Source organism: Corvus moneduloides, chromosome 2, assembly GCF_009650955.1.
Source record: "Corvus moneduloides isolate bCorMon1 chromosome 2, bCorMon1.pri, whole genome shotgun sequence".
Taxonomy (NCBI): domain Eukaryota; kingdom Metazoa; phylum Chordata; class Aves; order Passeriformes; family Corvidae; genus Corvus; species Corvus moneduloides.
In genome coordinates, this window is record NC_045477.1 from 5,655,008 (window position 1) to 5,680,118 (window position 25,111).

The 25,111-nt window shown below is 40.6% G+C and overlaps 1 protein-coding gene across 2 annotated transcripts in view; it reads right to left on the reverse strand.

Moving 5' to 3' along the window:
* HTR1F (5-hydroxytryptamine receptor 1F) overlaps positions 1 to 25,111 on the reverse strand; it is a 105,349-nt gene that overhangs the window by 71,151 nt on the left and 9,087 nt on the right. The window contains exon 2 of one of the 2 annotated variants that reach the window (XM_032096779.1): positions 10,074 to 10,265. The exons of the other annotated variant lie outside the window; for it this stretch is intronic. The gene's annotated coding sequence lies outside the window, so the exon portion shown is untranslated. The remainder of the gene's footprint in view (positions 1 to 10,073; positions 10,266 to 25,111) is intronic. 2 annotated transcript variants of the gene reach the window in all.

Consider the following 25,111-nt stretch of genomic DNA (forward strand, 5'->3'; position numbering starts at 1 on the left):
CAGCAGCATGTCCAAACTGCCAAGACCATTCTTGGAAATCACAGCTGTGATATCTCTAATAGCTGAACTTACAGGAAAGCTGCAGTTAGGTCATACTGCCTTGTCACTGCACATGAATAGTGCAAGTGATAATAGTTACCATTACTGCCTACTCATTTTGCAGCATGTTTTGTTCAGTTAAAACAATTCCAATTATTAATAGCATTGTAAAATATTCTGCCGAGTGCATTCCCTCCCGCTTTACATGGGTGACTCAGGTAAGGAGTGTGCTGGGGCAGATCAGCCCCAGCTGAATTCAACTGGGCCCTGGGTGGGGAGGTCACGGGACTGGCTGAGGCCAGGTGGTTTTTGGAGGCCACCTGGGGAAGGGGAAGTTTCAAAGTGAAGCTGGGGAGAGGCCAAGGCCAGTAAGAGCCATCAATGGAGAGGAAGAAGCTCGTTGGGCTCTCTGTGCAGTGAGTACTTGAATGTATTATCATAAGTAGGAAAAGGTCTCAGGAGTTTGTTGTCAGCCAGAGCTGCTGGTCAAGGAGGAGGTGTTAAAATTGGATGCTGAGCTGGAAGGGTATTGGGAAATTGATGTGGGCATTTGACTGTGTTTTAGCAACCTAATTCTCAGAGCAAGTTATGTAGAGCGTGCTGCCAATTATTTACAAACAGAGCTTGAAAAGTGCTCCTGTCTGAGGTAAATACCATCAACTTCAGAAGAGCTCAACTGCTGTTTCGGAGCACTTACATAAACATACGTTCCACGTCCACAATTATTTGTTTTACAGGATTAAATTTCTTTTAAATGCTATTAATGGTTTGGGAGACCTGTGCCAGCCTCCTGCACGCACAGGCTGCTTGACCACAGGTGCCTGATTTAGAAGGTCTGCAAAACATCTACTTTGCATGTTTGCAAGCAGTCCAGGAGCAAATTGCTTGATAATGCTGTTACCAAGACAGGCCATATGTGGTAAAATGACAGAAGCCACGGACAAACAAAATGTTGTAAAAGCCATAGTGCTTGCAGTAGTAGGTGATATGGTACAAGAGTTGTCCAGAGGTCCGAAAGATTTTCTCTCATGTTAAAGGTAGTGAGCGGCTTTATTTTTTTTTTTTTTTTTTTTCTGGCTCAGCTTTTTGCTCTTCTTAGCTGGTGCTGAAATGGTTCGGTTTAGCCTGAGGGAAGTGGAGGGGAATTGCTGCCTCTAGACCTGGGAATTGAATTTTGGCAGGCAAGCTGGCACGTGCTATTCACAGCCGGTTTTGAGCTGCAGCCGGCCAGTGGGGCCAGATTTGGGGCAATAAAGATGAATGCTGAAAGACACTCTAGATTTAATCTCACAGAATTTGGGGCAGGAGAAAAAAAACTTGGAAAACAAATGATGTGCCAAAGGTGGACAGAACATTTTGCTCTTGGCAGGTAAACTAAAGAAATTCTGATGCAGAGGCTTAATACAGTATAGGTGTATTTTTTTTTTTTTTTTTATAGTAATTGTTTTGGCTGTACTGCTGCACAAACAACTCAAGAACCTGTAGCACAGACTTGGTTTTCTGTCTTCAGCAATTCTTACGTTTATAAATCCCTGTATAATGTGATTGAACCCTGTCTTAAAACACTGAGACTTCCTTGTCCCAGCTGCTTTCCCTGGAAGATTGATCCAGAGCTTCATGCTGATAAGCATGGAAACAATTTTTTTTCCTTGCCCAGCTTCCAGTTTTAGCTGATACATTGTGAGTTTGTATTTACTTGAATTTTTACTGATGCCTTTGAAAAAATATCTTCTCTCATCTTCCTGTTTGCCCCCTCTCAACTTTGGCATGTCAAGCTCTTGTAACTTTTCCATTCCTTTAATCATTTTTCTGTTCTTCCTCTGTACCCATTCGAACTTACATTACTTTTTTCAGAATGTGAATGGTCAGAAAAGTAGTCCAAATAGCATTTAAGTGAAGTCTTTAACAACAGTCTTTTTCTCTTCCAAAATTATCTTGCCTAAAGCATTTTCTGATGTCATTAGCTTCTTCCCCACCTGCATCACACCAACACCTCACAGCCAAATGCTGATTGACCAGTGCAAGTTGATTTTCCTCCTTTTAGCCACCTCTTTGATATAATGTCTATGGAAATAGTATTAATCCTTGTTATTGATCCCTAGTCAAACAGTGATTAGGGATTAAATAATTCCATCTCCTAAACTGTAAAATACCTTCCCTTTTTTTTTTTTTTTTTGTAAGAATGTGTTATTACCTCTTGGCACAGAATCCTGAGAGCTCCATTCATGTTGTGCAGGATTCTGCAAGGTTATATTTAAGGATAAAAACATGAATCTTGCTTGTTGATCAACTAAAACCTCCAAACTTTCCTGAGACCCATATAAAACCTAAAATGTGGCCCATGTAGGTTAGTGATCTTGGTTACAACAGCAAGACAAGCCCTGACATGGGTTTGGTTGCCAAATCAACTCTTTTGGATTAAAGCCATAAATAAAAATGCAGAACTAACTAAGATAATTAAGTTGGACACAGTACTCAGACTTACAAATCTTTTATGCATTTAAAATGTGTAAAAGCCAAAACAAACACGAATTTGAATAGAATAGAAATACTGTAAAGTGAACAGATTCTGATTTTATAAACAATTTAATCCCTGATTTTTCTTTTGAGTAAGTGCTTTCAAAAACAAAGTCAGTGTTAAAAACACCACTCCAACCTGCCATACTAGAGGATGATCTGGAAGCTTCCCTATAGCTTTGTGGTAAAATGCTGCAGACTTTGCTCTGATATAACTAGACTATTTATCAGATAATTTTTAGTTATGGGGGAGAAGCAGGTAAATGTACAAATTGAACCATAGAACAAAATGCATTTAATTGCAAAAACTTGAAATTATTGATGGTGTGTAGAGTGGATATATCGAAACCAAAAAGCCACTGTTCTATTCCTTAATAGTGACAGATTACAAAAAATTACATTCCATGACTCCCACAAGTCTACATCTGATATGCTTGCAGGGACCAAACACAAGTCACTCAGGGAATATTGAGCTGTGAGGGATGCTGAAAAGAATGTGGGATGGAGGAGGCATGAGAAGATGGAGGGAAGAGCAGATGATGTTCTTCTCTCCCTGACGAGACGCATAGAAGCCAAACAGCCCTGTTCTACACCAACGTATTTTCAATACCTACATATTTTAGAAATGCATTAGAAAAGGATTGTTACTACGTCTGATGTGTGTCTCCAAAGCACAGCTTGTCAAGGAAAGAAGAGCTTGAATATAGAAAGAAGTGTGTTCTAATCATAACCTTGTGCTCCTTCAGAAGCTTTGTGCTATCTATTCTCCTTGGTAATTCTGTAGTGAAAGGCACTAATGATACTCCAAAATCTTATCCTTTCAGTTTCTAAAGACAATGTTTGCAAAGTGTTTTGATGTCTGAAAATAGCACCAACTAAACAACATCTCTGCTGCCACTGGAGCATGTGCACTCAGATGCATTGATAATAGAAGGAGGTGGGCAGCTCTCTGTACTACACAAACACAGCCTTGTGAAGAAAAGTTTATCTGAAAATTTAAAAGTTTTACCAGAGCTTTACAAATTCAAATGCACAGAAAGCTAGAGAATAGATTGCTGCATAGAAAATTAATATCTGAAGTGCTGAAATAAAATGCTTATAGTGAACAGAAATGCTGTGCAAGAATTGTTTGGTGTCTCAAGAATTTCTTGTAGGAGTTATTGAAGGAGTAACGTGAGTAGACAATTTGGGCTATAACAAGGAAGCTAAGCAATCAAGAGATGAGATCCAACAAATATCAAATGTCAGAAATTTATTTAAAAGCCACAACAGTGGCAATATCATCTTGCAGTATGTCATATATTCATCTTGGTTGATGAACAACTAATTAATCTTGTAATGCTAGAAGCTAAAAAAAAAATCACCGACAGTGGCATGGGTGAGGTAACTCTACATCTGGAAGAGAATATGTGGTGAAATTAAAAGTTTTTCAGATCAGCAAGACATCCTTTATGCTCAGTGTAGTGTTCTTCTCTCATATTATGCTTCCCTGAAATGAACTTCTTGGTTTGATTTTTTTTTTTTAATAATTTTATTTAGGAGGAGTAAATGTTCATAAAATCTCCATTCCTCTTTGTCCTGAACCAGCTCAGTCTGTGACTGAGAACATTTTTACTGTAAGAGAGTCCCTTTACCTGACGAACTTAACACAACATTTCCAGTGACACAATTCTGAGAGGAATATGATTTTTTGTACAACTTTAATCCATCCATTTAAAAGAAGAGCTGCGGTTTCTACTTTTAATGGAAATTTAGTCCTGCAGCAGACTTAAAACTTCCAGGGAAGGGAGAAATTTCCTTAAATGTAGACACATAGAAATCTTCAGGTTTGAAAAGACCCTTGAGTCCAAGTATTAAGCCAGCACTGCCAAGTCCTCCACTAGACCATGTCCCTAAGCACCATGTCTGCACGCCTTTTAAACCCCTCCAGGGATGGTGACTCCACCATTTCCATGGGCAGCCTATTCCAGGGCTTGACAACCTTTTCCATTAAGAAATTTTCCCTGATAATCTCCAATTTCCAATCTAAGCCTCCCCTGGCACAACTTGATGCTGTTTCCTCTTATCCTGTCACTTGTTACCTGGGAGAAAAGACTGATCCCCACCTGGCTCCACCCTCCTTTCAGGGAACTGTAGAGAGTGATAAGGTCCCCCTGAGCCTCCTTTTCTCCAGGATAAACAACCCCAGCTTCCTCAGCTGCTCCTCAAAATCCTCATGCTCTAAAACTTCCCCCATCTCCACTGTTCCTCTTTAGACACATGTAATGCGAAGATCTTTCATCTATGAGGGTTTTTTTTTTCATTTTCTATATGTTCCATCGTCTTTCTACAGTGCAGTGCTTTACATCTGAAAGTAAAATGTCTAAAACAGATGAGAAGATTTAAATTTCATCTTTTTCTCTTTATTGGCTGCAAAGAGAGTATGGGATGGCCTGCCTGAATAGGTTTCTAAATTGCATATGAAAATCTTGTCTCAATGGCACCAATTGATATAACTTCATAAAAAAAATAGATTTATAGAAAATATATGGTTGCTGAACTATTATATTTTGTATGAATATCTGGTTGGGCTGGAAATTGGCTGTGATAAATCCAGTGTGCTTTAAAGTGGATCAGCAATACCACTTGGCAAATCTCCTCTACTAAGCTAGGATTTTTTTTTCTACAGAGAAAGTGGGGGTGTGGCAATTCTTTTATACTTAAACATGTAGTCCAGAATCCATCTGGATGAGGAGGTGCTAGGTAGCTCATATTTTTTGCAGGTCCCTACTCTAAAACCTCCTGAAGGAGTGAAATAGCTGAGGTTCTACTTTTGGGTCAGTTCAGAGCTCTGAGTAGAGCCTACAGCCCTGTGCTCAGCAGCAGCTCCTCCCCACAATCAGGAGCTACCATAAATGAAGTTTTTTAGGGGGCCTGTAACTGTCCCAGAACTCTGTAAGTGCTGTAACTGGCTGCAATTTCCACAGTCCTGGAAAAAGATCTGTTCCCTAACAGTACATCTCTTTTGAAGGTGTATGGTAAACGACAATAGAGAGTGTAAGTTATTTAGTCAAAGTCGCAAGTAAGAACTTTGGAAACAGGATATAGACCTTTCCTGATCTGTGCACAGTACACAAAGGACTGTGCCAAATCTGAAATTACCACAACTAAACAGCTCTGCATTTATCACCTTGCAAATTTAATCTTAAAATGAGAACAAGAGAACTTAAACTCATCTTTGAGGTCTCAGAGGGTTCTTTTTTAACTCTTTGTTCCCTATTCCTTCTTTTCCCTGTTCATCTACTGAAGAGTGAAAAAAGGACCAGAACAGTAGATTTCATTTGGCTATTGATCCAATGTGTTAATGCTTCTAGCACTGCCATTAGAGCTACTGTAGTTGGAAAATAAAGCAAAAGAAATATTCTTCTTAAATTTCTCCAGCTGGTCTACTGGGTTTTCTGACTCCACATTCTTCCTGAGTGATAGAGACTGCCTTTATTTACACAATATTAAAACAAACAAACAAAAACCCCACCCCAAAAGGCAAACCCAAGAGAATCATTTTTGGTAGCTGTAAGTGTTATAAAAGCAGTGGCTAACTCTGCCAGCCCCATCCACCCCTGTGGTAAACCAAAAGTGAATGAATATTGGTTTACTCTTACAAGAATCTTGTAATTTGTGTTTCCAGCACAAAACAGTAGAAACAATGCACAGGCTAAATGGTTTTACAGCTAATAAAATAGTGACTGTCCGAACTGCTTGTGCAAATAAAAGGTTAGATCACGTTCTCACTGGGTTTTCTTAGACGTACATCCAAAATGCAATAAGAATTCTGAAGGGAGCACATAGTGCTTAAAATACCAATGCAAATTCAAAGATTCTGTTCTGCACCTGTGCTAAAATTCATGCTTTAGGCAATGCCATGAGAGAAACATAAGCTACTGGTGTGCATCAAAATGAAAACTTTGCGCTTCTATTTATGCACTTTAATGCATGGTACTAATGCGTTATGTGCATCTAAAAACAAAAACTGTTTTCTCTCCTCTTTGAATGTGTGAGGCCAAGAGGAGCAAAGAAAGCCCTGCCACAGGGAGAAGGAGTGTTGCCTCGTGGTTTTGTGGGGTTGGATCTGGCCCCTGTGCTTGGGGCAGTCCAGGCACCACCCCAGCAATCCCTGTCCCTTTGTTCCACCCCTCAGCATGGCATCCCAAACCACCTGCTGACATGATTTTGGCATTCTGAACCTCAGAAAAATCATGCCTTGGAGTACCATAGGGAAGGGCAAGCTTATTCCCTGAATGATCTTCTTTATCTGTGCTTCTTTTTTTTTTTTTTCTTTTTTTCTGCTTGTCCCTAGGCTCTTAGGGAACTGGGAATTGTGGTTAAAGCTGCTTCTTCAGGCTGATGCCTCAAATCCAGCCCAAGCTAACAATGTCTGTTTCAGTGTATGTAAAATTAGCTTTCCCCAGGTTTCAGTGGATCCTGGGATGCACCTCTAAAAAGAATTGATAGTGCTGCCAGAAGTCTTGGCAGACAAGCCAAAGACTGAAGTCGTGATGTCCCCAGAGATCTTACTGAAAATCTGAGCTTAATCATACCCAAGGGGCAATGGGAGATAATTATGGAGTTCAGGTGCTTTAGCCTATATACTTGTTTTGGAAGAAAAATAAAAAGCAGCTCACACAGACATATTCCCAGACATATTCACCAGGTACATGTCCTGTTCACAAAAACTTCTAACAAAATTTCTAAAGGCTTAGAAATTTCTAAATTTTTAAAACAGTATAGCTTGCTGCTCAGATATGAACTACCTGTGTAGTGCCTCACTGGAGCACTGATGAGAACACTACCACAGTATTTTACTGATTACTTCTGGCTTTACAGAAAAGCTAGCACTTCCTTTAGTTTTAAACCATAAAGATGTGTCCAGCTCTGCAGGCTGTGATTTCTGCCCCATCACTCCAGCCACTCTGGAGTAACCTCTTGTTAACGTAATTGTACATTTCTCAGAGGATACTATAAAAGGGTGGAAGAAAACAGCAGAAAGATATAGAGTCTAGATAAATATGAAAATAACACTGAATCAAAACAGCACCACCTCAATGCCCCTTCCTTAATGGTTTAGTTATTAACCACATATCTGAGAGCTAGCCGCACAGATGGCACTAATTCCCCACCAATGCATAGTGCAGGATAAATATCATGTTAAAATAATGTATTACTGTAAATAACACACAAGTTTTCCCACAAAGTTCGCTCACTTTGTATGAAATTGATGTATTAATTTATTAATATTTAATGCTTCTACTCTGTGAGCTCCAGTAATAGTTTTCTGTAGGCAGTTTGTCTTTTATTTACAGGCACATATAATTGTAGTCGACAGCAGGAACACGAAAATATTTGCAGATAAATTTTACTCAAAAAAAAAAAATCTCAGCAATTTAAAACTATTTGAGGGTGCTGAGGAATATATTTTCACTGTTAACTAAAGAGCAGTTAAACATTTTTCAAACTGTCCCATCTGGCACAGATGTAAATAACAATCTGTCTGTTTTAAACAGTCCTCTGTTGGCTGTGTTAGCAAATGTTAGGATTATTTGCTATTAACTGACAATTTCACCTTCGAGCAGATTTATAAAGTTCTGCAGTGCTGACACTAGTACATATATCATTTCTTGCAGATCAGTATAATGCTGAAAGAATCTTTGTGCAAACATACTTCAAGCTCTTCATCTTAATGTCTGAAGATGTTGATACGGATGGAGTTAGAGAGATTTATCATCATCTTTACTTTGATCCCCTTTCCTCCAAAAAAAGCAATAAGCTAAAAAATTCATGCATCTGGAGAAGTAAGGAAGACGGTTTCATCTGCCACTGAAAGCAATCACTTAGGCTTAAGGGACTGGCTGACTTCTGGATGTGAGTGGGTACAACATAAATGTCTCACAGATATTATGAGTGGCACAGTGGTCTTTCATCAGAGCAGAATTTATGGGTGTTTCCTAGCTGCTAGATGAGTGGTGTGTAATGGGATTCCATAAATTACTGTGAAAAGCAGATAGCAGTACAATAAAAGTAAATAGTGATTGCAGGAACCAGTGTATGCTACCCTGTTTGAACAAAGGGAAAAAATGGCGAGATCAGCTCACTCCTGCTCATGAGGGCTTGAATATTGACCTCACACTGGCAGGGATTCCTGACCAGTGTTCCAAATGAAAATCAAGATCTGGCCCGCTGGGTTGGATATAAGACAAATAATTTGTGGTAAAGTGTGTTTTATGAAACACATTTTTCATTCTTTAAGCAGCAGCTATCAGTTTGCTGCTTCCAATTTGAAATAACTGCTTATTGTATCAGATAAAGAACACTCTACCTGTGCTCAGGCCTTGCTGTTACCTCTGCACAATGCATAAAAAACTTTCCAACTTTCTAAGGCCAAAGGTGGATGAAAACAAAACTGAGATGTTTAAGTGCTAAAATGTACACTGTTTCTTAAAGAAGAAAGCTGAACCAATTGTCTAATTATCTCTTTCCAAGTCCTGAAAACTTATTTGTCCTAGAACATTTTTCCGCGGGGTTGGGTGAAGAGAAGGTGCTACAAGTGTTCAGCAAAGGGCAGAGTAAAATGAATGTGAAAGCAGCACTCGGTCCCAGGTATTTCAAAAGCTGTTCTGAGACTTTATCTAACATCTCCCACTTCGATGTAAAATTACCGCCTACTCAGTATGTTATTTATGTGTATTCAAAGGCACAGCTACTTGCTTGCCTTTCAAACTGATGTTTTAACCATTTTCTTTGGTGTGCAAGCCCAGCAGAGGATATGTGCTGACAGTAAACCAGGTTCAACGTTTTCTTGTATGTCATTGGCATTGTTTGTTGAGTTGTGGTCTGTGCTGGCTGTGCAAAAAATACTGGCGGGAAAGAGTGCTCAAGTGTCAGTGAACCAGCTGGGCCAGAGAATTCTTCATTAAAGGTAATTATGCATGAGAAGGACGCTGCTTGATTGTCAGCTTGAGTTGGTAGCACTGACAGATTGGGGAAACCAAACCAAATTTAACTCACAGATAATGTATGCTTTACATGGGAATAACTGACAGACAACAACTTATAAAGTTCCTGCCTGCTGCTTTTATGGCCACTTTGCAGGCAGAACTATCATTTAAATGGAAGTAGAAAGCACTACCACCCTGTTTGGAAGCTTTTGTTTTGATCAAGTTAAATCTGTTTAGAACGGCACAGTCGGGTACAGAACACCTTCAAATGCAATGTGAAAAACCTGTTGATAAGCAGCCTGTCCCTTCTGTGAAACACAATTGCAGAAAAAAAGCCACCTTTAATGGAAAGGTCTGTGAAATTTAATGGCTGTGAGGTAGCCAGATTTAAGATAGAGTGGTTTGCTTGTTTGTTTGTTTGCTTTATTTTAAAGCAGTTAAATCTAAGAATTTTCTTCTTAAAGTTGAATCATTTGAAAGAACTGGTTTTGTATAAGCAGGAGGCACTTCATATGAGGATTGCAAAACCAAACAGAACACTCTTACCCAAAACCCAGTTCCTGAACTCTCCTCCATGTGGGATGTAAGGGTAACAATGTCCCAGCATCCTTCCAGTCCCCTTCATGCTTCAGGGTGAGAAAGGGAGCAGATTCTCTGGATCTTCCCACAACCCCCAGTTCTTTTGTTTCACTTTAACTTTGGTTTGTAGCAGTGTTTCAAATACCTCAAACTGATGTTCTGAGGATGAGAAAAAAGATGCTAGTAAATTTCATTTCCAGCTTTGAAAAAAATTCTGTGGTCCAATTGAATTGCATAACTGCATATCAATTATTATAAAGGCAAAAAAACCATTAAGAAGATTCAATAGAAAATGGAATTGGTTTTAGGGATAAATAAATGCAAGTTAGCTATGAAATGTCTTTGTTCAGTGGGTTTGAAGAACAATTGAAGTGTGTATTTATTCAACAGATTATTTTAAGCTTTCAGAAATGACAAACATTAGAGATGACTGAAAGGAGAAACTGCAGAATTGAAATTTATGGTGTATATATATATTTGCAATTATTACTTAATAAGATGCATTCAGAAGTAGTAAAGATGTAATATGCACTGAAAATGGTAGACATGGAAGAAAATTGCATCAAGAAAATGAATTAAATTGGATTTCAAGCCATCCATTACACAGTGGAAATGAACTTAGAAGAAGAATATATGGCTTGACATGCAAAATAATTATTTTAAATGGGTATATGCATTAAAAGGTTGTGTCAACATGTAGATATAACTCCAGTGACCTTGCCTGGTAGGGCATGGGGAATTTTGCCATCAGACTGCTGCAGGCTAATTGGCACTGCCCTCCTATTTTCCAAAAATAGAATAGCCAACTTTATTCTTCATTTGCAGAACCCTTTTTGTCTTGGACTATTGCAAAGCTTTTTAATAAGAACCCTTAAATTGCATTTGTGAAATGAGTCAGATATTTTAACTGGGTGTGTTGAAGCAAATAAAAAGGGACTTATCAGAGTGATGTGCCAGTGTCAGAGAGAGCTGGCTGAAGAGTTCACAAACAAAACACACTCAAGTTTGGTTAAACCCTTGGAGGGAATATTCCATGTATTTGAAACTTGAAAAGCATAACAGTAATTATCTGAAGAGACTCGTGCCTTGCATTCTATTCTCATATTTCAACACTGTCAACAGTTTGGTTTAGTTTTGACAAACTGCACAAGCTCTGTTAAAAAGTAATTGATTGAGGGAAAATAGTTGGTTGCTTTTCCCTAAGTGTGCCTCTCATGTAGGCAGAATTGGTCAGTTCCATGAGTGGAGGGTGAGCCATGTAGGGATTTCAGCCCCTGTGACAGCAGGCAGGGCTTGACTTTTCCATTTCCTCCCTCCTCTCCAAGAACAACTGGCAGTCTGTGCCATGTCAGCACGTTCAACAGAAACCTTTGCCTTCTGAGAGAATAGAAAGAACAGACCCATTTGCTGCTGGACTAGGAATGGTCTCTCTTTCACCCACCTCAGGCAAATTCATCTCTAAATTGATTTTCCAAACCCATCAGTTTCCATTTCTAAATATTTCTATGCCAATTCCCCTCAGAAGATTGTTCCCCAAACCCAACCTCATTGCACTGAAGGTTGGATATGTTTTTCTAACTTCATGTTTTGTTTGCTCTCATGTCATCATTACCCTTTAGCTAAAATATTATTTTCCCTTTTCTGGTTTTTACTTCAACTGCATGTTTGTTGACAGAATCCTTATCCTCACCTCAGCTGCTACTTTGGCAAACAGTCTTTCAGCAACCTCTCTGCAGTAGTAAGGTCACTTAAGAATGGATTGACCCAGAAGAATTATTGGAAGTAGTTGCTCTACCTGCTATTTTGCATCCTGTTCTTTCAGAATTCTGCTGTGCTGATTATTTAGTATCAGAAGACCAAATAAGCTCCTTAGCAATTTTCCTAACCTGATTTCCCTTAGCTATTCTGCCTTTTGTTCCATGTTCAACTTCATCTCCTCTGACTGAAATGAGGCACAAAGTATTAACTTAGTTTTTGGGCTGTACCTGGATTATATTTAATCTCTGTCCTGTCCTTCCTGCATAGTAACTCCATTCCCCCCCCCCCCCCCCCCCCCCCCCGTTTACTTTAATATCCTTTGCCAAGTCTAATTTTCACTGTGAGTCTGCATTTGTTAATTTCTAAGACTCAGCTTAATTTGCTGCTCAGTACTTGTTGGTTCTTCATACCCAACATCTGTTTTCGTTGCCACTGTTCATCCTACTGGGCAAGCCTATTTACACATTTAAGAGAGCAATTAAGGATTCAAACGATGAAAACACATTTCCTAAATACGGTGCTGCGCTGTGCTTCACAGCTTCCAGGTCAGGTTACTCTAGCAGCTTGTTTTTGTTGTCCTAAAGGAAACTCTCATTAGACAGATGCAACATTCTCTCTGCTTACTTAGCATTTCTTGCTATGTACTTGTTTCTGTTTATATGTGGCTTTCAAGCTGTATTCTGTGTGAAATACCCATTCGTGTTCTATAAAGATTTATGTGGCTTTATGTAACTTCTATGTTCACTCCTAAATGGTGATGAAATGAAACTTTCCTATTTACTCCATGGGTGACATTTATGGACTGAGCAAAAAATGAATGAGAAGTACTTGGGTAATTCAGAAGAGAAACACAACAGTAGTATTGGTTTCCTCATGGTAGACATAATTTTTGATATGGTGTTGTAAAACGAACACTAACCAGAATTTTAGCAGTAAATAAACTTTTATAACAAGGACAGTAAATTAAGTTTAGATTTATTTCTGCTAATGCAGAAGCTTTCAAATCTGTTTTGTACCTGTGTTTTGCTAATTTCATTCCTCATATTCTCTACCTGCTCCCACACATCTAATAACTCCTTATTTAATGTTGCCTTTTGTTGTCTCCCATAATGTTTCTCTTTCATTTCCTTGAATTGCCTCTTTTTTTCCTACTGCAGTTTGTTTTCAACTCCTACTTTAAAAGTAATTTCTTGCTTCAACTGACCGCCTTCATAAAACTAAGCAGTTTTGCCTTGAATATTTTGTAGCAGGCAAGTTGGAGCACTGTAAGGTCTCTTGCCACCTCGGTGTGAGGGGAGGGGAAGCTGTCCTTTGCAGCATCTGTTGCCTAGCAATGTTTCTCAGGTGCCTTTAGCCGTGCTGCATTGTGATCAAAGCTGAAAAGGCAGTGTAAGGGAAAGTGAAAATGGGCTTGAAAAACACCGCAATCAAAGCACAGCACTTGGTGCGACACTCATGATTTTGACATGACCATGGGGAGACCCCAGCCGTACATGTCATTATGGGCAGAAGGCTTCACTCCATTTCCCAAGTGCACGGCACTCCTTGAAAGAGAGAAAGCAGTGTCGCCATCCAGCAGCTCTCCGCTGCACCGTGGGGCACGACTCTGCCTGTTCAAGAGTCAAACTGACACGGCTCAGCCTGCATTTCTGCTTTTTTTCACATCACCTGGGACATTTCGCTCACCATCAGGTGGCATTCGTGCCAGAGCCCCGGGAGGCACCATGTTTCCTATAGGATGCACCGGTACAGGTGGATTAGAGCGCCCTGAGAAGCTCTACTGCTTTTCATCCAGGCATTGTTCAAAGACCCAGGCGTGGCTTTGCACGTACCAGACCATCACTGTGACACATCTGATCTATTTCATGACATACCAACTCATCCACTCCAGCCCTCCACTAAAGGTGGGAACGTTCCCTGTACCTTGACACTGACCATGTTGTTTCAAGGCTTAAAAAAGGCATAAAATAAGTCTTGTGTAAGAAGGATTTGTTAATATGGATGATGCCCAGGTTCCTGACACATCAGGCTAAGTTTTGTCTGTGACATGATACTAATAGCAGCACTGTACAAAATTAGGTGGAGTAGCTAGAACCCTTCATGACGTTGCAGGGAAAACAAAATTAATCTTTCTTGCAAAACCAATCCTCTCTCAGTGACACGATCAGGATGTGAATATCTAGATTAAGACAGTATGGCCCCAGTCTAACATAGCATTTTCCAAAACTGTGTTTGTAGTTTGGGTACTTGGGTTATTTTATTGTGACTGAGAACTAATTTAGGCATTCATACAAGTGTTTTATCTGTGAAGTGATCCCTGAATAGAAACATAAGCATGTACTCTGTTGTTAAAAATTTGCACTCTCTGTGTGGTACATAAAAGTCCAGGGATAAACGTAAGTAAATCATCCTAAAGAAAAACTTCTCAGAAATCCAGAAAAGTTAGGGTACAGTACCCAAAAAAAGATCTCTTGGTAATCTCTTGTTCTTCTTTAAGGTTCACAAAATAAAGGGTTTCATTGTTGTGTCTTCCAAGAGCGTGAGGGAAATGTGGTAGAAAGATGATTTTAGAACTTTCAGCACTGCTAGAGAGTTAGGCAGATAAGAACCTTCCCTAATTTATCAGCTGCCAAGAAAGACTCTTCAGTGTGGTTTTGGAACTTCACGATGACATTTCATATACCATGCTTTTGGCATGTGAACAAAATCCATACCCTGCTGCTTCTCCCTTTCCTGATACTTCCTCAATTAGAAGATCTTAGTTATTTGTCACAATTTTATGTATTATATTTCATACAAAGAAAATGAGACTTTCAGTGAAAGGGGTAATTAGTAGCATATTCACCCAACCCTTCTTTTCAGACTTCAGCCATTCCAGAGCGCATGTGAGTTTCAAGTTTAAACTGACCATTTTTAAATAAGATAATCTTTTAATAAGAAAAAGATAGTCTGAGGTTTTGTTGACTGGAGAAGCTTTAATTGAAAGGCTTGATTTGCAGCAGCCTGTTCCTTAACTTTCTGAGCTTGAAAGAGTGGTTTTTCTGTCTGTGTTTTGTGTCTGGTTTGAAATTTTCTCAGAAAAGTGTTTCTATAGTTCTTCACAAGAAAGCAAGGGAATGAGCCTTCAGAAGTAACAGATGTAGGACTTTTAGTCTGAAGCTATATTCCTTTGCAAGGCTGGAGGGGGAAAAGGAGATGAAAATGAGATGGTAACTGTGAAACTTTAGTTGGACTGATAGTCCCACTGAACCTTATTCTGGTTTTGGACTTTTTGAGGTTCCACAAAATATGCCTTATAAATCAGTAAATGGATGAAGGCTTTTCCTCCTCATTAAACTCTGGAAGGGAAAACATTCATCTCTCTGCTTTTGAAGGCTTGCCTGCAATACAAGTTATGAGAAATTATGGTTTTATTTGAAAATTTTTGCACAGCAACTAATAGCCAAGATTTGTCATTCGTCACTACCCTTTTAAATCTGCGCTGCAGTGCGTCTTTGACACCATAGCACCCTAAAAAAAGTTAGTCTGATGGTTGGCTAGTCTCTCATATTGAAGGGCTGGGGGAAATTTATTGTGGGCATTTTACCTCCTCAAAGGGTGGTTAGAAATCATATAGGAAGCTCTGGGAATGCTGGGAATGGAGTCCAACATAGGCTCAAAAGTCTTCTGTATCACTCGTGTGTCTTGTGCAAACCCTGCCCATTCTCCAGCTGCTGTCAGCAGCAGGGAAGGAAGGTGGTGCCCTGAGATCCCTGTGGGGGTACTGCTGTCTGGGTGTGACATGGCACAGACAGGTGGCCACTACAGTCAGTGGCTTTGTCAGTCTGGACAAAGGAGGATAAAGTCTAAGGGGCAATTTTTGTGAGCTCTGCCTGCACCAAATGGACTTCCAATAGCTCCGTTTCTGGGCTCAGGAAATCAGCATTCGTTTTTAGGAATGGATGTGATATAGGATGAGGGTATGAGTGTGAATACCCCTGGCCACAATTTAGGCCCTTTTTGCAACCCACTTTCCCTGGAGCTGGAGCCCTGCTCCCTGGCACAGGGTGGCTGGGCAGGACCAGGCAGCCTGCTGCTCTCCTGGGAGACATATTCTATCCTCTGCTCATTGCCTGCTTTGTAGTGCCTTTTGCTGGCTGGGCAAAATAAAATTTCAGCTATGCCCTCGGTGGCTGCAGAGGAATGGGATTTTGGAAGAGTGGAAGAACAAAGGTGGTGCTTGCTGCAGAGCCAGAGGTAACAGAGCAAGGCTTGTTCACTGGGTTTTGCATGAGGGCTGTGGCAGCAAGAGACAACATTTTCTGTGAGTGAAAGGTATGTTCACTCACACACTTTACACAGCTGGTGATTCTGCCTCTAGTGCCCCTCTGGGCAGTTGTGAAGCCTAGTTGATCATAAATGCCTTGTCTTCCTAATTTTCATCTACAAGCTCCACTGAATCTGTATTACCCTGCCTGAATGCTTGTCCAGTGTTTCTGCAGAAGGGCAGGACATTACTTTTACAGCCCAGGTGATTTTATGGAAGGGATTGAACTCAGGTCAACAACAACTCATCCATAAGCAGTGACAGCTTTAGGGAAGAGAAACATAAACCCTATCAAAGATGGCAGTATTTTCCAATTCTCTTTCTGCACCATCTCTAAAAGCAATTTTTCCGTATCCTTACCTCTTGAAATTATCTTTTTTTTTTTCCCCCCCCAATTTTATTTTATCATCTCCTCTTTCTACAAGACCTTCCCTCACTTTTTTCCTCCTCCTTTTCTGGTCCCTGCCCAGATTTCATGTTCTTTTGTGTGCTGCCACTCCCTTTCCAGTTCCTGGCCCAGAAATCTGTCAGGTGTGCTGGGATGTTGCTGGGGCAGATCTAAAGCAGTAGTAGAGTAGGGGAAGGAGTTAAAACTGAAGACTGGGAAGCTTTGAAACAGAACACAATAGTTATTGTGCTAATTTTCATCTCCATAGCAACACTAATGCAATGTTTTTCCCTCACTCCTGGAATTCCCCTCCCATGGTCTCCCTCTGGGCTCAGCCTGGAGACCAGCATTGGTTCAGGGACTGGGCGGGTGCCTCTATGGTTTTGAATTATCAGAAAATGAATGAGAGTTGAAGAAATAGGTAGTAACCTCCTGGTGCAACTCTGTAGGATGCCCCTGAAGTGTGGGACAGATCTGATCAGGAGGTTTGTCACCAAGGAACAGAAAGGGTCTTGTTGAGATGGCGATGACAGCTGGTGAAGTAGGCAGCGATTATTCTGTGGGGAACTCCTCACAGAGGTTCTGTGAGGATGAGAGGTCAATGTCACTTTTATAGGGGACCCCTCAGACACTATTGACTTTGAATGTATTATCCTCTAAATTTAGGTTTAGGTCATCTGAAGGTCTGAGCAAATAGCATAGCAAAAAATAGACATTTTGCATTATTGTTTCTGAATTCAAATCATTAATAGCGTGAGATTGTGATTAATGCAAACTGAGTATCTTAAAATCTGTAGGCATCTTTACATATCTTACTTTGGGTAATGTATCTTGTAGAAGTTAAAGGTGGCTGAAGGCTCACAGCATCATACAAACTCTAAAGCAAACTACAGTCTCAATTGCATTCTCTCCTATACCTGACATCTTGTTAACCATGCTTTCATTATAAGCAGCTTTGGGTATTTTTTTTTTTTTAACCCTTGTGGTACCATCATACTGAGCAAGAAAAATCTGGGAGGGAGGAGACTTTTTGATGCTCCACAAATGCAAGTGTCCCAAGGGGTATATTTCACTGCTGAACACTGCTGTGGCATTTGGAGAATGCCAGAGGGCAAACTTTGAAGAGGCATAAGAAGCACCAAGAGGGAGAAGAAAATGTTAGAAAGTGCTGTTGTGACAGATGGTGAGATGGTAGGCTGTTCTCAGATGGAAACATGTTGAAGAGTTTTGCTTCTTCAGTCTGGACAGCTTCTTGAGAACAGGCTGGGGGCAAAAACATCCAGAAAGCCTCAGAACAGCTTTAATCTGTGAACTGTAACTGCTGGTGGAAAGGAATCAGTGAGCAGCTCTCAGTAGCTGTAGTGGTTAACCATGTTCTGGTAGCAGTGCTGGATGTCCAGGAAGATCCATCAGGAGTCCTGGCTGGAAAATTCATTGTGCCTTGGCTGAGAAACATTAGTGTTGTCTGCAAAACATGGGAATACAATGCTGATCTTCCAGTGCTGTCTGGAGCCAAACCAGCATCTACTTTTTTGTCAAAGGACCTTGACTTCTCTTGCAGTGGTGGAGCATCCAGGTGTTCCCTTCTCAGCTCCTGGCAGTGCTGGATGTTACCATCAGCTCTGGCACTGTTTTGGCAGCTAGGACTGAGCACTGAGTTGTTCCTTTTGAGGTGGTCTTTACTAGGATTCCTCAGGTTTGGAATAAGATGAGATTTCTAGGAAGGTGTGTAGTTCTGCAGCTGGAATGCTGCGGTGTTTAAAGTGGGAATGTCACACAGGCTCCTCATGGAAACAGGGAGCGTGCAGGTAAACTGAGGGCTCAGTGAAGGAAAGCTGCAGGAAAGTTGACTCAAAACACAGAATTTGCTGTTCTTGTCAGCTGACTCTGAAGATAAAGTGATGTCATTTTCAAGCAAGTGTTCCATTTCACCAAAAGTTTATACTTACTGCTCTTACATACCCTTCTTAGCCTGCACATGTGAGGCATTTCTATTAAAAAAAAAATATTTAAAAAGGAATAAACCTAGGCATCTTTTACTTCCTCCACTACCTTCTGCCCATCCCTTCTCCCATCTTTAAATCCCATAGCCTTAATACCCAAATTAGAGACCTTCCTCTCCCCACATATTCAGAGCCTAGAGCGTACATGTAGTTTGCAGAGCACTGAGTGGGCTTAATGTACCATCAGGCTAGAACGTGTTAGGAGCTAATTCTGGGATGCATGAGTACAGGAATTGTCATGGGAACACAGCCTATAATCAAGAAGGATAAAAATTCCAGTAGGAAACCAGGCTATGGGAGACTTCCATCATGTTGCTCAAAACAACCTTAAAGAGAGAATGATTTTGCAATTATTTCAAAGGAGACACCATGCCGTGGAAACCCCTGACAAAGCAAATTGCCAGTAATTAATAGAAGAAGGAACTTTAAAACACTAATTTCTTCTAGTTATCAAAAAACATAAACCTGTCCTTCTTCTAGACCCACTAATGAGAAAAATATATAATTTAAGGAGTCAGTTTCCCTCTGACTGAAACTCAGCTTGTAAACATTGTGTAAAAATATATTTTCTCACTTTCTTTTAACTGACAAAAGGGAAGGTTTGAATTAGCCTACCACATAGATGCTTCCTTTTAATCCAGTTTCCTTGGGAAATAAGAGTTACAAGATTGTGCCATTGTCAGTCCCCATGAGCTCCTTTTGAACTCATTGTCCAGTTTCAACTAAACTTGCAGAGAGATCAAAAATCCCTTTGCCGTTGATAAAAACAAGTAGATACAAGGCAAGCCCCTGTTAATGGAAAGGCCACAGCATGTGTTCAACATCTTATTAGACATTAGAGAATCTGTGTGAGGGAACAGAAAGACTGAAAACTTTTGTAAGAACAAAAACTACAGTAAGGAAGCTTCCAAAGTGTCACTGCTCAGATAACTTTTTGGGAATTGCTGTACTAAGCTCTGTGATATGAGTACTTACAATTATTTTCTAATTCCAACCTGTGCAGGGCCTCCTGATAATTAAAGTGTCAATGTTTCAGTGATGCAAACCACATTGAAAATCAATGTTCAGATGACATTGCTGCTTGCAGGGAAGATGGAAAGGTCTTGTGAAGGTCTGCAGAACCAGCTGTGAAAGCCTTCTGTCAGCTTGGTGGGAGGGGAGAGCTGTAAGACCAAACCACCACTTGTGAATCCTCATCCTTTAAACTCATGGCTGGCTATAGATAAAATCAGAGGCACATCTCTTATGAGGAGGCCTCCAGAACTGCATGTCCTGCCTAAAACTTATTTGCAGGTATTTTGCCTGTTCCCATACCAAGAGAACAGACTGAGTAACCCTGACTTGAAGCTGCAGGGAAGCTCCTCACAGGAAGATCTGTCGGTGTGAGCAATGGTCCATCCTCACAGAGATCAAGTAACTTTTACTGTTCAATGTGTTTTTTATTCCCAGTTCTTTGTCAGTCAGGTGAATGCTCCTCACCTTGCTTTATGAGTCAGGACAGTGAGACACAGGGAGACTAAATGGTGACACCAAGGTGATGCATTTTGGCAGAGGATTAAGTTAAACCCAAACCCTCTGAGCTGCAGGTCGGCAGTGACTCTGAGAGCTGTGGGAAGGGGCAGCCTCGGGCTCTCCACAGGGTGGAAAGCTCTTCCATGTGCTCTCTGCCCTTCTTCCCTTCTCAAACCAGCTCTCTGATTCCTGCTTGCACTTTTCTGACTCTGCTTTGGCCTATCAGGTTTCCCAGAACTGACCATTATGCCATCACTTTTGAAGTGACTTTTGAGTATAACCCAGGGCAAGACTTGGTATTACAAACCTGCTTACAAAATGGCTTGCTGCCTTCCCTTACCAGCTTTCATAAACTATGTCCAAAATACTCCAAAGTAGTTGCTAATAGCCTAGATTGATTCTGACTGTATAAAAGACAAGTAATTTCAAATTATGAAAATTAACTGCTTACATAATTTGATTTATTCTGTTACAGTCTCTGTGAGGATTTAATCATGGTGCCTTATCCCCAGCTCTGCTGCTGCTGAACTGGCAATATATCAAAAGTGTGATTCAGAAAGGTCTAGCAAGAATGCTGGGGTGGTATGAGGGAAAAACAGGTAGATGACATAACAGAATTTAAGTTTCAGTCTCTGGCTTGTAATTATGCCATCTTTTTCTAACTGTCTGTGTTTATCCTATTGCATTTAGATTTAGCAGCCTCTTTAGGATCATGTTTAATATGTATATTAATATGTATATTTGCAATCTAATTACAACTTTTACCAGAATGCCTAGCTCAGACTTGCTGAACTTTTGCAATCCATGAATGATTCCTCTGCCTCAGAAATGACTTTTCTGTATCCCCAATCCAGACAAGCAGGCACTATCCCAGAGTCCAGGCCAGCTCCTTCCTTCCTTGTGAAGGAAGATTCACCTTGCAGATGCTGGCATGCAGCACGTTCTCCAGGGCAAGGTGGGCTCCATGCCCGTCATTTAGGGGAACCAGGCAGGGGAGGGAACTCTAGAACCAGCCTGTGTGAGGCTGGAGGTAGCAGCAGCTTTTGTACCTCCCCTAGCTTGGTTTCCTCAGCACAGTGCCAGGAGGAGAGGCCTCTCAGCCAGTGTGATCCAAACTTGTTCTCCAAAACAAGCCCCCTGCCTTTGTAAGTCCCTGACAAGGAGCATAAAGGGATGGTGGTGGCATGTGCCTGTGTCTGAGAGGCAGCAAGTTAACAGTAGGAAAACCTGTCTAAATAAGGATTTACTTTTGTAATCAGACACAGAGCCCCATGGCACAGTCTGTGGTACAGCCTCCTCCTCATCACTGAGAATCTAAACCTGAAAAACAGAGGCTGCACTAGGAATACTTATATCTTCACAATTTATTTGTTAAGGTATTACCTTTGCTCTGATAGGACTCTTCTACCTCCCTCTGGCCTGGGCAATCACTCAGATAAAATGGGGTGAAAAACAGACAAGCACTTGCACACAGAAAACATTGGGACTTAGCAAGGGGCACTTAGAAGTAACTCGGAACCTAAATTTGCAAACCAACCTAAGGGATATGAGTAGCTAGCTGGATAACCTTCCAGAAGGCAGAAACATCTTTCGAATTGCCTCTTTAGTCCCTTTAAAGCATTATCATCACTTTGATCTAAATTGAATTGACTCCAAGCCAGTTTATTGCAATGTATGAGCTGCTCCCCTGTCGATCCCTGAGATGAAACTCTTGCCTAAGAGCTTGGAGTGACACAGTTCACCCTCAAAGGCACCAAAAGAGAGGTGAGAAGAGATTCTTGTACTTCCCTCCACTACAGAGACAGAAGAAAAACTGATTTTGACTTTTAGGATAGGTTTTAGAGGCATATGATGATGCAAAGAAAGGTATTGTTCTCCCCTTCTTTTCCCCTCTCTACTCTCAACCAGAACTACCTTCTCTCCCCTGGCTGGGACGTAGCTGAGCCTGAGGAGAACAGTTCTGCCCATAAGGCCCTCTCCACCCCTCCAGGATATTTCCTTGTTGCAATTCAGCTGTTTCTGAGCTGGCAGCAATTGCAGGAAGGAAGAGAAGAGTTTAAAGAAGGAAGACAGGGTGACAAAGTCTTCTTTACTGAAAGAAGGAACAGTACTCCTTGATCATTGATTCCTACAGCTCTTTAAAGGGCAGAACATCCAGCAGTTGCACTTGACAGGTGTTGGGCCAGAAGATTTGTAACAGGAAGCGTGAGGGGTATGATCTGTTCTCATTACCACAGAAAGAAGCTTTCTGTTTCAGTCAGGACAAACAAATCTTTTATTTCCTGTCTTCTTTTATTACTTCACCCATTTATGAAAACCTTTATCTTTATTTTCTTAATATGCCTGCAATGCCTTAACTTTTTAGGTCAGCAATTCGTACCTACAGCTGCATAAGAGCAAACCTCTTCATATAAATGGCTTAATTTTCAGGCTGACCATGTAATTTTATCATTCTTCAAATGACCTATGCTTCTCTAGATTAAATGGATGAGTTTCCAGAAAGTAAATGTGTTTGGGCTCCACAGACAGAGCTTTATGTCAGGTTCCTGCCAAAGAAGTCTGCACAATATTGTCTCAATAAAAAATGAGAAAGTAAAAATCATTTAGTCACAGGTGTACTACACATTAAGATGCAGAAAAGGCATCACTAAATTATGTCATTGCATAAGTAGTTCTCTCAGCAACAGTTAAGGGAACAACCTAGCTGGTCACAACTGAAAAAAGTGCAGCTTTTATGAAAAGAATTGGCAGTAAAAAGTCAGAATTACATTTCTATGTGAAGTAACTTCTGATGAATTAAAGCAGATCCTGAAGTTTCCAGTGCTCCTTCCTGTGTAAATGGTGCTTCATCTTCTTATACGTATTTTCAGCACATCTCTTTGTCTGCCTAACTTTAACTTAGGCTCTCTGCTGTTGCATTGAATTTCAGTCTAGATTTCTGTACCACTTCTACCAAGGTGCCTCACAGGTTTATGAGAGAAGTGAAGATATATCTTTTGTTCCCTTCTTTCTTGGTTATGCAACTCTTTGATACATAGAAGTCAGATTTCAGCAGATTGATGCCTTCAGGTCAGAAAAATGGTTGCTTCGTCATCTTTCTGCATTTAAATCCATTTTAATTCTATATTTTTCCAGATAAATTCTGGCCAAACCTGTTTTTCTGATATTTAATGAAGAGGTTTTTCTTGTGACTTTTCTGATGGAGCAGATATGAGCAATTTCTAAAAGAGCTGTTGACTGTTATGAGCTGATTGGGTGTGTTGCAATGGTCCTGGTAACTGCAGAGGGTCACCAGTTCATCCTCACCACCCCCCCCCCCCCCCGAGAAGTCAGTGTCATTGCTGTGTTATTTGGGGAGAGGAGAGGCAAATCCTCTGTCTATGGATGATATCCTAGATCAGGGAGTTTGCCTCTCTCTCTGAATCAATAAAATGAAAGGAACTGTCACATTTCCAACCTCACAGACTGCAGTGGGATGGACATTCAGTAAAACCCAGGTGATACTGCAGTAGAGGAGACCACACGAGTCCTTAGAGGGAGAGAAGCATCTCTGTGGGTATGCAGTGGAAAGCATTTTCCAAGGAGAATCAGGACCCATCCTCCTCTCTGTCCATCCTTGCCTCAGGATATGTCCAAAAAAACCAGACACAGCCCATTCTTGCAAGTGGATGTAACACAGACCCTGTGCTTCTGGTGTGTTGTTTTTCCCATTTACCACGTATTGCATCCACCAGCCTTCACAAATAGGTCTTGAGAAAGGAGATTTTAATGGGATTTTCCACAAGTGGATATTGAAAAGGAATGAGGAGTTTGCCAAAAATGTGTTCCTCTCTTCACGAGGACATGAATCAAATCCCTTGATTTACTTTCTATACTCTTTGATTCCAGCAGAGGTCAGCTGTGCCTGTGCCGGGGATGGATAAAGCAGTTCAGAGTGTGGGCGCCTGCACACCTTGCAACATAAAGCGCTGCTTTCTTCCCACTGCCCCTCACAGCACTAACCTAAGCCCATTTCAGGCCCTCCTCTTAAATGGAGATAAAAGGGCTTTGAACCAGGGCATCTCTATCTTCAGGACTGCCATAAAAGCTGGTTAGAGAGCTGTTCTTGCTGCTGCTCTCTGGCTCCAAGCCTGTTTGAGAACAGCCTGTAATGAGCAGGAGGAGCAGGAGACTGTGACAGTGGTCCTTTGTGAGGTTAAAACTGTTGCAAGATGAAAAACCTCCAGAGAGCAAGAAGTTATGTCTGGACTGTGCTTTGCAATTACTGAACTATTAGGGAAAAAAAATTACTGCCATCCTGTTGCAACTATGTTCCTTTACTGCTGTATCAGTTAAAAAACCCCAGATCTCTGTGCTTGATAATGTTTGGTTAAGGTTTGTTCTGGCAAGAAAATTTGAGTGTATCCACAAATAATTTTACCTCTTTAAATGGCATAATTTTGCTGGATATATGGTCCACTAAAGGTATTATTTCCTCTATCAGTTACAGTGATAGTCTTTAACTCTCCAGAGCACAAGACAGTAAACAATTTGAAGCTCTTCAGAACACAAGACAAGAAACATTTTAAAGCTGAAGGCAGAATGTGTTGACAAAAACTCTCTAGTTTACCCATATAACCCTGAAAATGTACAAGTTTTATCCTCTCTTCTCTTTTTAGAGATTAAATTATTGCTACATTCAGAATTTTTGTTAATTGTCATTAACGATTGACACACTTTACAGACTTTTGAAGCCAGAAATTAATGACTGCTTTTCTGAAATTAAATGTCATGCTTTCGACAGAAATCTTTCATGTAACCAGTGATGTCTGCCATTGAGACAGCAGCTGCTTCTGAAGGATAATGTCTAAAAAAACCAAAGAATCTCACTGTAAATCTAATGTCTGGTTTTCCTAAATAATACTTTTCACACTTTTCTGGTCCCTTTTTTGAATTTAGCTTCTTCATACTAAAAAACAGATGAAGTTTCAGTGCATCTAAGCACCCCTTTCCTTTGTTCTATTAGGGAGATTTAGTAGATTGAAATAACTGAAATGAC